Below are 14,018 nucleotides of genomic sequence, written 5' to 3' on the forward strand. Positions count from 1 at the left end.
AAGGTTCCATCTCGAGGCCGAACTTACCCGTTGTCTCTGCCTGAGACGCACTCCATGGAGGAGTACATCAAAGAGAACCTGGCGAAAGGTTTTATCCGACCTTCTTCTTCTCCAGCTGGCGCAGGCTTCTTCTTCGTTAAGAAGAAAGACGGTGGTCTGCGACCGTGCATCGATTACAGAGGTCTGAACGACATTACCGTCAAGAACCGGTATCCTTTACCTTTGATTACAGAGCTCTTCGATAGAGTCAGCGGAGCAACCATCTTTACAAAGTTGGATTTGAGGGGTGCCTACAATCTCATCCGAATCCGTGAGGGTGACGAGTGGAAGACCGCCCTTAACGCCCGTGATGGACATTATGAGTACCTCATCATGCCCTTCGGGTTGAGCAATGCTCCAGCTGTCTTCCAGCATTTTGTGAATGAGATCTTCAGAGACATCTTATACCGCCATGTCGTGGTTTATTTAGATGATATCCTCATCTTTGCCAATAATCTAGAGGAACATCGTTTCTGGGTAAAGGAGGTTCTGTCCCGTCTCCGTGTCAATCATCTCTATTGCAAATTAGAGAAATGTGTCTTTGAAGTAAAATCCATTCCGTTTCTAGGTTACATTGTGTCCGGTTCCGGACTAGTGATGGATCCTGAGAAACTACAAGCAATTCAGAATTGGCCGATACCCTTAACCCTCAAAGGGGTCCAGAGGTTCTTAGGGTTCGCCAATTATTACAGAAAGTTCATACGAGACTTTTCCACCATTGTGGCGCCTATCACTGCATTAACCAAGAAGGGTGCTAACCCGTCCAAGTGGTCTGAAGAAGCTACGCAAGCTTTTCATCTTCTAAAACAACGTTTCATCTCTGCACCAGTTCTGAAACAGCCCGACACCGACTCTCCTTTCATCTTAGAGGTGGATGCCTCCTCCGTTGGAGTAGGAGCGGTGTTATCTCAGAGGGCTAAAGATGGCCATCTACATCCTTGCAGTTTCTTCTCCCGGAAGTTCTCCCCAGCAGAGCGCAACTATGCCATTGGTGACCAGGAGTTGCTAGCCATCAAGCTCGCTCTAGAGGAGTGGAGATATCTGTTGGAAGGAGCTTCTCATTCAATCGCGATACTTACCGACCACAAGAATCTTTTATACCTGAAAGGCGCACGATGTCTTAACCCTGGTCAGGCCAGATGTGCACTTTTCTTTTCCAGGTTCGACTTTAAGCTCCAGTTCTGTCCGGGCTCTCAGAATCGCAAGGCCGATGCCCTTTCCCGCTCTTGGGAGCAAGAAAACGAGTCAGAGTCTTCAGACAAGCATCCTATTATTAATCCGTTGGCATTCTCCACGGTAGGGATGGACTCTACGCCCCCACCAGGGAAAAGTTTTGTGAAGCCGGTGTTGAGGAAGAAGCTCATGCACTGGGCCCATGCTTCCCGTTTTGCCGGACATACAGGCATTCAGAAAACCCTCGAGTTTATTTCTAGGTCCTACTGGTGGCCAACTCTGAAGAAGGACGTCAAGGAGTTTATTGCCTCTTGCCCAAAGTGTGCCCAACACAAAGTACCCCGCCAGTCGCCTGCGGGGCAACTGGTTCCATTATCTGTTCCCAGTCGACCGTGGACCCATTTGTCGATGGACTTTGTCACAGATCTGCCTATCTGCAACAAGTTTAATACCATCTGGGTGGTAGTTGACCGGTTCACCAAGATGGCACATTTCATACCCCTTACCGGTCTTCCGTCAGCTTCCAAGTTGGCTCAAGTGTTTATCCAAGAGATCTTCCGACTTCACGGTCTCCCTGAAGAGATCATCTCCGATCGTGGAGTACAATTTGTAGCCAAATTTTGGCGAAGTTTGTGTCAAGCCCTCCAAGTCAAGTTAAAGTTTTCTACAGCTTACCATCCTCAGACCAATGGTCAAACCGAGAGGGTGAATCAGGACTTGGAGGCCTTCCTCCGCATTTATGTGTCTTCCTCCCAAGATGACTGGGTTCAACTCCTTCCTTGGGCCGAGTTTAGCCACAACAATCAATACCATTCCTCATCCTCCTCAACACCATTCTTCATCAACTATGGATTTCTCCCTAAGGTTCCAGAATTCCAACCGCTTCCAGCAACTTCTGTTCCAGCAGTGGATGTCACCTTGCGTCAGTTTTCAAACAACTGGAAGAATGTCCGCGCAGCCCTGATTAAAGCCTCATTTAGGTACAAGAAGTTTGCCGATAGGAAGCGTAGAGCGGTTCCTGCTCTTAAGGTGGGTGATCGAGTATGGTTGTCCATGAAGAATTTGAGGTTGAGAGTTCCCAGCATGAAATTTGCTCCTCGTTACATCGGTCCTTTTAAAATTGAACAAGTCATCAATCCTGTTGCTTACAGACTCCAGTTACCTCCCTTTTTGAAAATACCCAGGACATTCCATGTTTCCCTGTTGAAACCGCTGATCCTGAATCGGTTTCATTCTGCACTTCCTCCAACTCCTAAAGTTCAGACTCAACGGGGAATCGAGTATGAGGTGGCCAAGATTCTGGACTCACGTTTCCTTTACGGTCAGTTGCAGTATCTTATTGACTGAAAGGGCTATGGTCCTGAAGAACGCTCTTGGACCAATGCGTCTGATGTCCATGCTCCTGCCTTGGTCCGGAATTTCCACTCGAAGTTTCCTCTAAAGCCACTCCTAAAGGGGGGGGTGCTGTCACGATCCGGGTATCTGGACGCCATTACCTGCCTTTCAGATGTCTCCTGAGGCTCGCTCAGCGTTCCAAGGCCGGATCTCATCTGTGTCCACATACTGCACATCCCTCCTGTCACGCTGAGATGCTGTCACAGCAGCGCCATGTTTGAATCCTGCATGGCATCTCCCATTCTCCGCGGCCTCCGCCGCCGCTCCTGTGTTATAGGTGCAGGTTGTCAGTGTGGTGTTCCATGCCTGCCGCGGCCTCCGTTGTCATCCACGAGTATCAGCATACATTTCTCAGTCTGGCGTCTCCTGTCCTCTGCGGCCGGCGCCGCCATTGCAGTTATGTTTCCACATGGTTTCCTAAACCAGTTTTCCCTCCAAGTTCTAACATGGGCGCAGCCATGTTGGATTCAATCACATGCTTCAGTTCCTCCAATCCACTGCCTCTGGAAATCTGCATAATTGCCCAGCCAATACCTGCATTGCTGCAGGTATAAGTATCCTGTGCCTGGGCCAGGAAATGGTCAGTGCTTTGTTCCAGTCTCTCTCCTGTGGTTGTGTTTCCAGGTTCCAGCTCCTGTCTCCAGCATCCACTAAAGAGACCCGCACCTGCCTACCATCCTGCGGTGCAGCCTGACTCTGCAGTTCTCCGTGGCTGATCCAGTTTCCAGCTTCCAGCTATTTCATCTGCTTCCAGCAGTATCCACTACCACCGGTAATCATCCTTCAACTCCTCTGTTTCCACGCTCCCTAGCATCTTATTATATTCACTCCGTGTTTCATCACCTGGCTGGTTCCACCCAGCATTCATTCAGTGACTTTATCATCTGGCTGATTCCTTTCCGCATCCACTCCGTTTCTTACCACCTGGCTGGTTCTATCCAGCAATTACAACAGCTGATTCAAGTTACCAGCTTCATCTGTTCCATCTACTGGCATGTTCCTTGGCTATCTTCACTACTACAGCCAGGCCTGGTAAGGTTATTCCATCTAAGGACTTTAACAACTGTTCTTAACCTACCAGTATCCTGTGTAACCATTTCATGGTCAGAGTGCTCCAGGAATCATATTATTTATCATTGCCATTTTTATTATTTGCTGTCTGTTGTTACACGGAGTTTGTCAATAAACTTTTAATTTACTTTTACCTGGTTGTCATGGTCACACCTTCGGGTTTCCTTTTAACACTTACATGTCCAGGGGTCTGATTAAACCTCCCCGGTTTAAGTTCCTCTCAGCCCCTACAACTGAGGCTTCCTCCTGTCAGCTAAAACCCTCAGTTGTGACAGAGAGGAGACGAGACCACACTAAAACAATTCCTATAATACATTAATAATAACCAAAAGAACCTCATCTCAATACAATGAAACCAAAGTGAACTTTCTAGACATCACAATATTTGAGGATCAACAGATACACACTAAAATATATAACAAACCTATGGATGTCAATAGTTACATACTATCTAGCAGTAGCCACCACCCCAACATGTTACTTAATATTCCAACAAGTCAATTTAAAAGGATCAGAATTAATTGTACCCAACTCAAACACAGCCATGAACAAGGCACAAAACTGAAAGAACAATTTTGAGCCAAACTATACAAAGTAGTAGCAATAGAAGAGCATACAAAAAGAAGAACTAGACAGAAGAAACTTACTCAAATACCAAGATGGACTCGGGAGAGAAAACTGATACCTACAAAACCTGCTTCATAACGCAGTACAATATATATACCAAGCACGCTTCAAAGGGGTGTAGTAGGGTATACCGGCGCCGGAATCTGGACCGCCGGCATACCGACAGCTGGGCGAGCGGAAATGAGCCCCTTGCGGGCTTGCTGCGCCCGCCACACTGCGGCCATGCTATCTATTCTCCCTCCAGGGGGGTCGTGGACCCCCAAGGTGGAGAAAAGATGTCGGTATGCCGGCGGTCGGGATTCCGGCGCCGGTATGCTGGTCGTCGGGATTCCGCCGCCGGCAAATAGAAGACCACCCCTTTAATGAATCCTAAATAAACACTGGCACATACTGTTAGAGGATGAATCACTATAAGACACTTACCCACCAAATCTAAAATCATCTACAAAAAGGCTCCAGACATGAAAGAACAATTAGTGGAAAATCATCTGAGAGAGGCTGAAAAACACAGTTGACAATGAGCATTTCACCACTAGAAGGAGGTTTCTATCACTGTGGTATCTGCAGTAACTGTAAAATAGGACAAACCACTACAAAGAGCGGCCACATTCACATCCAACAGCACCAAGGAACCACACAAGATTAGAGAACACATGCCATGCAAAATCACAGGGATCATATACATGATAACATGCCCCTGTGGCATACAGTACGTAGGGAGAACAATCCGCAAACTTAAAGTGTGCATTGCAGAACATGTACACAACATAAGAAAATGTGAGAGACCCATCATCTTTCTTATCACTACAAATCACACCACAACCAGAATCCCAAAGGGATCCAGATCATAGGCATAAAGCAACTCAAGGCAAATCGGAGGGGAGGGGACTATGAGAAAGCTATAAATAGAGAAGAACTGAAATAGATTTTTTCACTTGAAACACTAACACCACAGGGTCTGAACCTGGACAATGAAGTAAAGTCAGTGATTATGGGATAATACCATACTGTATGAGACTTAATTTTCTCTAATATCACCTCCTCTTTACTCCATAGATAAACATAGGAATCCAATAGAGGCATAGTAACATGATGTACACATGGAGCAATTAATAAACACTCATCGCCAAATGAGAAAATGTCAGTCTGCTAACATAATCATTTACATGCAGATATTACTGTTCTACACCTTTTAAAATATGTACTGTGACCTTAAGAGATACAGCCTCACGCAGGCATGATATCTACACCACCCAATTCTGTGACATCACAGAACTGCCTTTATAAGAGTACCCTGAACCAAGACGGCCATATACAAATCTCCCCGAAGACAGCCAGGGGGCCGATACACATTGGAGCTCATTTCATCCACATTTAATCTACCATCAATCACCGCTATGCATCCCATCATTGGACTGCACCCCCATTCTACCTGGTACCCAGTCTATAGATCTACACTAAAAAGGTCTATAGTCAATAGGTCGGCACTAATGGTCGACATGCATAAGGTCGACAAGGTCAACGGGGTCAAAGGGTCAATATCCAAAATGTCGACAGGGTCAAAAAGTTGACAGTCAAAAGGTCGACAGGGTCAAAAGGTCGACGTATGGTCGACGCATGTTTTTTACATTTATACAACTTTTGCTGCAGTTACTACGTATGTCACAAACTATTACCTTTAGTAACCTTGTGGAAGCGAGCCACCGCACCCGAAGTGAGGGGACGCATTTCATTAAATTGGGGTAAAAAATTTTTTAAAAACACAATAAAACACCCCCAAAAAAATTGTGTGTTGACCTTTTGACCCTGCCACCCTTTTGACTGTGGACCTTTTGACCCTGTTGACCTTTTGACCTTTTGACTGTCGACCTTTTACTGTCGCCCTAATGACTGTCTAGCTTTTTAATGTCTATCTTCTGTATCACACCCATTCTATCCACCATACTCCCCTAGTCTCCTCACCAGCTGGCAGAGTAGAGTGGCTAGGAATCACCACTGACTGCCAAGTGTGGGGCCCTGGGAAGTCAGACGGAACCCGTCAGTGCCCATGGTAACCAGATGGGTGTGTGCAAAACACATACACACATCGGTGGACAGAGGCACCAGCCAGGGCCATCTTAACAGCAGTGTAGGCCCCTGGGCACAGCAATGCACTAGGCCCCCTACCTATCTTCCAGCGGTATTGGTGGGAGGTGCTCTCAGTGGCAGCTTTGATGTCCCATGGGCGGTTAGGGGTGTTCTATCTTCCGCTCAGCATGTAGAACCTGGAGCAGTAATTTATGCGAATTACTCCTTTACTGCACAGATGGGGCTAAACCATAGAAGGGGGCATTGGGCTGAATGAAGAAGCCCTGGTACATAACTTAAAGGGTGGTAGGGGGTGTTTTATAGGAAGGGGAGGGTGTATAGTGGAGTGGGCTTAATATTCATCATTTTCCGATGGGAGGGCAGATTGCTTGACTGCAGATATCTCCAGTTACTGAAAATAGATTTCTTAGCTTTGAATGGGATAAAAAACTAGAGAGTTCCAACTTTCAGGAGGTACTGGGTACTTAGGAATCAGAGCTCAGGAGCCAAAGCTGGGAAGAGCAATCAACAGGCGTTGATGGGGACCACTGCTTTCAAGTCAGATATCTCCGGCTCCCAAGGGCCGATTTTCAAAAATCTGGTACCCCTGGAAAGAGGGGCCCCTTCAGCTATCAGCCTAGGGCCCTTATACTCCTCGGGCTCTTGGGCAATGTGTATAATATATATATATATTTTATATATATATATATATATATATTATTTTTTATGATATATTTAGCTATAACTGCACCCCTGGATTGGCAGAGTACCCCTTTATATACAACAAGGCACGGACCACCTACAGTGTCACTCACAATATGTTTCTGATTACAGTACACTGTACGATTATACAGCAGCCCTTTTATGGATGGAGAGAGTACCCCTGATGGGCAGCTCCTTGATGGAATACAGCACCCCTGGAGAACACAGGTAGAGGTGTAGCGTGTAGACAGGACACCCGGAGCAAGATCATGTCACGGCAACCCCACCCACCACCACCACCACCACCACCACACATACATACATACATACATACATACATATATACATGCATACATGTATATATAGATTCTCACACATTTAGGCACATACTGTACATACATAAACACGCACATATACACACATATATACACATATACATAAACACACAAATATACACAGACATACATAAAAACACACATATACACAGACATATACACACAGTTATACATAAACACAAACATATACATAGATATATGCACATATACTGTACATACACACATAAAAACACAAATATACACAGACATACACATATACACACACAGACATACATAAACACACACACATACCCCAACATATACACACAGACATACATAAACACACACATATACTCACACATACTGTATACAAAGATATATACACACAGACATACATAAGCACACACATATACACTCATATATACACAGATATATACATGTATACACATAAACACACATATGCACACAGATATATACATGCATTTACACACAAACACTCACATTTACACACACACACATACATATGTATACACATTCACACAGTATATACTGACATAAACACATACACACACATATACACACAGTATACACACATTAACTCTCAGCAAGAGGGCGCCAGCAGAACAGATCCTCTTTCTAGCCTGGAGGGGCGGAGCTTCTATGTGATAGACCTCCGTGGGTAGAAGGAAAGGAATGAGGAAAAGGAAGGGGTGGTGTTAAAGCTGATTAACATACAGGACAGAAAAAGCAATACCTTTTACACTGAAATTTGAGCAGCTGTGGCTGCTGGATGTAATCTTTAACCTACGTACTTTTTACTCACTTAGCGTACACACACACTGACATGCTGTAAGCACAATGCAGCTACACGTGTGGCTGAAATACACTTTAAACCTTAGCAGGAAAGAGACACGACACCAATTGTATTTAAAATGCTGGGATCCGACCCACCAACATATAATTGCAAAAAGAGGGTTACAATAACAATACAATCACAATAAGAGAAAAGAGGCTACAATCAATGGTACATACGTTTGGTTCGCCAGCGCCACACGGACCCGGTGCTCAGTCAATCAAGCAAGATGACCTTCAGAGAGAGAGAGAGACTGGCCAGGCAGCTTGGCTTTTTATACATTTGGCTAAAACATAATACAATAGAAACCAATCTCTTCACCTATAGGTCAAAGGGCTGGTCATTTACAGTACAGGAGGGGTCATAGGTTGGTTTGAATAGGTGGGCGATGCCTGGTCCAGGTGCACTTGCAGTTGGTCTCCACTGAGTTCCCTCCGAATATCAGAGTACAGTAAATACAGTATAATAGTAATATTCTGTTCCTGCGCATATCTATGTGCAGGAGCGTGCAATCTTCTGCAAACTGTAAAAATGGAAAAAACAATCACAATGCGCTACCAATGGTGTAGGAGCAGCCTACCACTGACACAGGAACCTTCACCAAAATTCCAAGATATACATATACAAAGAAAAATGGAAAGTGGTGGGCGCAACACCATATAATCTTACATATAAGAAAACGATGAACTGAAGGATTCTCTCTTAGTCCGACAGCAAGGGCTTAGTGGGTCTGAAGTGAATTCTCTCTGTATGTCTTCTCAAGGTATGGTTTTTATCTCGGTATGAAGAGACAAATCATAGAACAGACCAGTTTGACAAAAGACAACAGATTTAATCACACTAAGCACTCACAATTTGACAGTTAAAACGAGCATGTAACCACATGTGAAGTGGATGGGGCTAGCTGGCATCTGGTACTCAAATTACCCTCCCAAAAGGTACTGGAAACTCCGGAATCCACAGCACATCAGGAGAAAACGACAGTCCAGGTCAAACAGCTAGAGCCCTTTACAATCGAACGCCACCAGCTTAACGCATTTCGGACTATACAAGTCCTTTCTCAGAAGCATAATGGCAGTCTCTAAGTTGGAGATATTTATACCCACACTAAACATCCTTAATTGGCTTGAAAAATGGCTCCTTTCCCACCAAAATTGCGGCCGTCGCCCGCGGCCGGAAGTCCGTCGCCGGAACCGGAAGTGATGCGTTCCACCGGTAAAACAGGAAGTAGTTTATGCGTTCCACCATCGTAAATACAGCAGAAATCAGTGTAACACATCAGGAAGTTGATTTTCGTCATTCCAAACAAATGTTGAGAGTTCATAATTCATTAAAGTCCCGTATATATATAAAAAAGCAGAGACATAAGAGACAACAAATTACAATAAAAAAGTTACATTAAAAAAGTTTCACCAAAAAGGTATATATAAATATATGAATAAATATATACAAAAATACAATTAATATAGCAGCAAAAAAGGGGGACATAGAGAAAAAGAGGTACAGAACATAGCAGCACAGAACTTCACAGGAACCATTTTAATTCAAATTCCTCATTAAGTCCTTCGGGGGTTAAGGTTTTAAATGTATGGATCCATTTAATTTCAGCCTTAGCTAATTTAATGTCATCATCCCTATTTCTCCAAGATGGGAGAATAGCTTGAATACCCCAGAAGGATTTAATAGCTCCTTGACTGGAATTATGTACCTTTTTAAAGTGAGCTGATAATGTATGGGTTTCTAATGCTTTCCTTATATTATAGGTATGCTCTGCTAAACGAACCTTCAGGTTCCTGCTGGTTTTGCCAATGTAGACCAAACCGCATTTGCACTCTATTGCATATATGACGTTTTTTGTGTTGCAAGTAATGAACTCATTTATAGGGTAGGTCTTATTTTTAACACAGAAATCTTTAATTTTAGTAGGGCCCTTAACGGTTTTGCACATTGTGCATAAACCACATCTGTGGAAACCAATGGTTCTAATACTAGATCTTTTTACATCGTCTAAGGCACTTCTTACAAGTTTATCCTTAAGACAAGAAGCGCGTCTATATATAAATACTGGCATTTTTGGGAGCATCTCACCTATAACTGGATCTTGTTGTAAGATCTTCCAGTTTTTCTTAAAAACGGTTTCTATCTCTCTATGCTGAGCATTAAAATTAGTAATAAATGCAAAGTTAATATTATCATTTTTCTTGTCCTTCATGTTATTCAATAATAGACTCTCTCTTTCTCTATTAAGGGCTTTTTCCTTAGCTATCTCTATATGTTCATTATTATAACCCCTTGCTAAAAATCTTTTTGCCCATGTCTCCCATTTGTTCCTTACAGATAACTTCTTCCGTGCAGTTACGTTTAATCCTCAAAAACTGGCCGTACGGAATCCCGTCAAGCCAGTTTTTGTGGTGGAGACTCTGTCTGTCTATATAACTATTGGAGTCGGTGTCCTTTCTAAACATTTTGGTTTGTAGAACACCTTCCTTAACATATATCAATAAATCTAGAAAAGAAAGTTCGGACTTACTGATGTTAAATGAAATGTTGATGTTGAAAGTATTAGTATTTAATGTGTCACAAAAAATGGATAGATCACTCTCTGTTCCGCTCCAAACCAAAAATACATTGTCGATATAACGATTCCAGGATACCAGACCCGCACCCAGCTCGCCGCCCCGCCATACGGCACACTCCTCCCAAAATGCCATGAACAGGTTGGCATAGCTGGGCGTGAATCTGGTGCCCATAGCTGTACCCACCATTTGTAAATAGTAGGTACCATCATAATAAAAATAATTGTTGGTTAGGATAAACAGGATACTTTTCAGTAAAAATGTTCTAATTTCCAATGATAATTCTAATCTGTCTAAAAAATAGGATACAGCCTCCAAACCCTGATTTGTATCAATTATGGTGTAGAGAGTGGAAACATCTCCACTAGCCATTACAAAATTATCTTTCACTCTAGATTACCTAACATTCGTAGGACATCTCCGGTATCCTTTAGAAAGGCTTTCGTCTTTTTCACTAGAGGTTGGAGATATGAGTCCACTACTGCAGATAGGTTTGAAGTAATGCTGTTTACCCCAGACACAATTGGTCTACCTGGGGGGTGGAGGCAGTCCTTATGGATTTTTGGCAAGACATAGATCGTTGGCACTGACGGATATGCAATGTTAATTAAATCTGATTCTGATTGCTTTAAAGCCCCACTTTCTACAGCTTCCTTAGTAAGGTCCGCCAGATCTTTCTTTATTCTAGTTGTGGGGTCATTCCTTAATTTTTTGTAAGTATTACCACTCGATAGTTGCCTCTCTATCTCTACCATGCAAGTACATTTATCCATAAGGACCACCGCTCCACCCTTATCTGCCGGTTTTATAATGAGGTCTTTGTCGTCCCTTAAAGACTTCAAAGCTAGACGCTCTTTATGGGTAAGATTGCATCTTTTTATTTTTTTCTGTAACACATTTTCCACCTCCTCATTGACAATTTTTCCAAAGCAGTCTATAAAACTGCCTTTGCAGAGTGTTGGGTAAAAAGTGGACTTGGGCTTAAAGGCTGAGTGGGAGAAATCTCCATTTTCGGCATCTGTAATCTTATTACCTTCCCTCCCAACAAAGAATTTTTTCACTGTTAATTTGCGAGTGAATTTCTCAAGGTCAATATAGAACTGAAAGGGATCACTTTTGCTGGAGGGGGCATATTTAAGGCCCTTTTTAAAAACACTAGTTTCGTCCTTCGTAAGTTCCCTTTTACTTAAATTGAAAATTTTCATAGTGAGCTCTTCCTGGTTTTTTACAGTAGGGGTTGTGGGGATATTCTTAGTTCTCTTTTTAATCCCAGTCCTTTTCCCTCTTTTAGATCTCTTTTTCTTCAAAACCTCCTTCTGTCACCCCTTGGTCCCCAATCTAAAAAAGGGGTATGTACTTCCTCATCATCTCTGACAAGGGGTTGATATCTATTTCTATTCAGAGGGAAATCTTCCTTCCCCCATCTATCCCTAACATTTCTTTCACCTTCTCTCCACCTCCTACTTAATGGTTGTTCTGATCTCCCTTCATCCCTCCTATTTGGTCTCCAATTATCCCTTCTAAAAGGTTTTCTTTTTCTCTCAATTTTTCTCCTTCGCGGGAGAGGGGTATTCTTTTTATCTTCAATAATCCCACCTGATTCTATGTTATTCTTATCTGTAATTGTACTATTTTTCACATCCTCCCTATCCCTCCTAAATTTCTTTACTTTCTTTTCTCTCAAGTCTCTTGTCTCTTTATTTAATTTCCTTAAAATCTCGGTTTCAGCCTCTTTAAAATCCTCTAGTTCTCTACAGGGAGTAACCAAAAGTTGCATTTTTGAGATCTCTTTATTCAGGACTTCCATACTTGATCTACGTTCCTTAATAATGAGATCCATTAACCTAAAAGAACATTGTTCTAAAATCTTATTCCATTCAGTACACAAATTCTCATTAGTACTAGTAAAAGATGATGGCTTGTTGATTTTTAGCCCTTTTGGGACTATCTGGTCAGCCTGATATCTTTCTAATGTCAGGATTTCCCAGAACAAGCGATTCTCCTTTAAGACAATAGTTTCTAATTTAGACAAGATGGAAGATAAATCTTCATCACAAGTAGTAGTATTTTCATCATCAAAAATGTTCACTAGGAGCTCTCTCCTATTTTCTCTAAAAGAGAACATGGTTGCAGTAGTAGATTGGATTATGGTGAAAAGGATTACAGTAAAAATGGAAAAAACAATCACAATGCGCTACCAATGGTGTAGGAGCAGCCTACCACTGACACAGGAACCTTCACCAAAATTCCAAGATATACATATACAAAGAAAAATGGAAAGTGGTGGGCGCAACACCATATAATCTTACATATAAGAAAACGATGGACTGAAGGATTCTCTCTTAGTCCGACAGCAAGGGCTTAGTGGGTCTGAAGTGAATTCTCTCTGTATGTCTTCTCAAGGTATGGTTTTTATCTCGGTATGAAGAGACAAATCATAGAACAGACCAGTTTGACAAAAGACAACAGATTTAATCACACTAAGCACTCACAATTTGACAGTTAAAACGAGCATGTAACCACATGTGAAGTGGATGGGGCTAGCTGGCATCTGGTACTCAAATTACCCTCCCAAAAGGTACTGGAAACTCCGGAGAAAACGACAGTCCAAGTCAAACAGCTAGAGCCCTTCACAATCAAACACCACCAGCTTAACGCGTTTCGGACTATACAAGTCCTTCCTCAGAAGCATAATGGCAGTCTCTAAGTTGGAGATATTTATGCCCACACTAAACATCCTTAATTGGCTTGAAAAATGGCTCCTTTCCCGCCAAAATCGCGGCCGTCGCCCGCGACCGGAAGTCCGTCGACGGAACCGGAAGTGATACGTTCCACCGGTAAATTCATTAAAGTCCCGTATATATAAAAAAAAGCAGAGACATAAGAGACAACAAATTACAATAAAAAAGTTACATTAAAAAAGTTTCATTAAAAAAGTGTATATAAATATATGAATAAATATATACAAAAATACAATTAATATAGCAGCAAAAAAGGGGGACATAGAGAAAAAGAGGTACAGAACATATATATACATTTATATATACGGGACTTTAATGAATTATGAACTCTCAACATTTGTTTGGAATGACGAAAATCAACTTCCTGATGTGTTACACTGATTTCTGCTGTATTTACGATGGTGGAACGCATAAACTACTTCCTGTTTTACCGGTGTTTTACCGGTGGAACGCATTACTT

At 42.6% G+C, this 14,018-nt stretch overlaps 1 protein-coding gene across 3 annotated transcripts in view; it reads right to left on the reverse strand.

Annotated features, from left to right (window-relative positions):
• LOC134999373 (protein S100-A10-like) overlaps positions 1 to 14,018 on the reverse strand; it is a 177,873-nt gene that overhangs the window by 112,459 nt on the left and 51,396 nt on the right. Inside the window, exon 3 of one of the 3 annotated variants that reach the window (XR_010201709.1) lies at positions 13,492 to 13,579. The exons of the other annotated variants lie outside the window; for them this stretch is intronic. The gene's annotated coding sequence lies outside the window, so the exon portion shown is untranslated. Of the gene's footprint in view, positions 1 to 13,491; positions 13,580 to 14,018 lie in introns of those variants that run through there. 3 annotated transcript variants of the gene reach the window in all.

This window comes from Pseudophryne corroboree, chromosome 1, assembly GCF_028390025.1.
Source record: "Pseudophryne corroboree isolate aPseCor3 chromosome 1, aPseCor3.hap2, whole genome shotgun sequence".
NCBI classification, from domain to species: Eukaryota; Metazoa; Chordata; class Amphibia; order Anura; family Myobatrachidae; genus Pseudophryne; species Pseudophryne corroboree.